This window comes from Myotis davidii, unplaced genomic scaffold, assembly GCF_000327345.1.
Source record: "Myotis davidii unplaced genomic scaffold, ASM32734v1 scaffold1058, whole genome shotgun sequence".
In the NCBI taxonomy this organism is placed as follows: Eukaryota; Metazoa; Chordata; class Mammalia; order Chiroptera; family Vespertilionidae; genus Myotis; species Myotis davidii.
The window spans coordinates 1-1,149 of record NW_006288954.1 but is presented as its reverse complement, the minus strand read 5'-3'; the positions used below and the strand labels follow the sequence as shown (position 1 = coordinate 1,149).

Genomic DNA, 1,149 nt, shown 5'->3' with positions numbered 1-1,149 from the left:
TTCTCTCGGTGCTGAGGTGACAGGGCCTCTCCCCCAGTCACTTGACCGGAGCTCTACAAGCTTCAAGAGCATGTCCCTCACGCCTTCACTGCAGGGCGCGTCCAGGACGATGTTTCCAATCCTCTGGATAACCTCGTCCATGTCCGTCCTTCCTTGTGCCTTCCAGGCATCTTCCAAGGTGGGCCCTGTCACTTTCAGGAATTGTACTGCACAAATTAGGTTATCGTCCACAGGGTGAGAAAAGAGGGCATCCAACAACCACCAAAGAAAAGGTGTTTGAGCCTGTCCATGTGCCCCTTCGATCTCCAGCGGAAGATAAAGTTCTCCCATAAAGAGCACCAACTTACGGAAACGTTTCCAAGCTGCTTCATCTCTCGTACCAGCTTGATCTATATGCTCATAATCAGCCTGACATCTTTGAAGGAGCACTTGGCGGAAGCTGCCCCTCTGTGAGCGAATGGTCAGGTGACGGGACAGGTAATTACACAGGCGAGCTCCCCCGCTGCGGAACTTGGGCACGGACGTGGCCTGTTGGTAGATGAGGTCCACCAGTTCTTGCAAAGCCTCGTCCGTGGTGACCCGGCCACTCAGGGTCTCTGCAAACTGCTCCATGTCAGTTTCACAACTGCCAGGCTGCTCTGTGAGACGGTTCAAGAAATCCCAAACGAATATGGACAGAGGGAGCTCATCCTCGCGGGGTCCTAGTAATTAGAAGAACCTCAAGGGTAGAACTCAGGGCGCTGGCTGTCAGCATCCTGGGGTCTCATTTGTTTTAAGAATGTCCCCTTGGAGGGTGGGGAAGGGGCGGCTGGAGGCGGGTTCTGCTCCCAACACAGTTTCTTTTAGAGAAGAGCAGCCTGTACTCTGGAGTCTGAGCCTTGATTCAGACCAGTGAGGGGAGCTCAGGGCTGTGACCATAAAGTAGAAACCCTCCCATTTGTCCCCATTACCCGTGGGGTGGAGGTTGCACTGAGCTCGGTCCCCTAAGCGCTTAGCAACGCCCTCACCTACCTTGATGGCTCCTCAAATGTTTCCTCAGCTCAAAGGAGAACTCGGGGATCGCACACTCCGTCTCAATCTCTAAGGACAGGGCCTCCAGCGTCTCCAGCCACACATCCTGGCTCCTGGGGGAGCAGAGGCCAGAGCTGC

The 1,149-nt window shown here is 54.8% G+C and overlaps 1 pseudogene; it reads right to left on the bottom strand.

Annotated features, from left to right (window-relative positions):
* Window positions 1-6: 6 nt before the first annotated feature.
* LOC102768336 lies at window positions 7-1,080 on the bottom strand (annotated as a pseudogene).
* Between the last annotated feature and the right edge of the window lie 69 nt (window positions 1,081-1,149).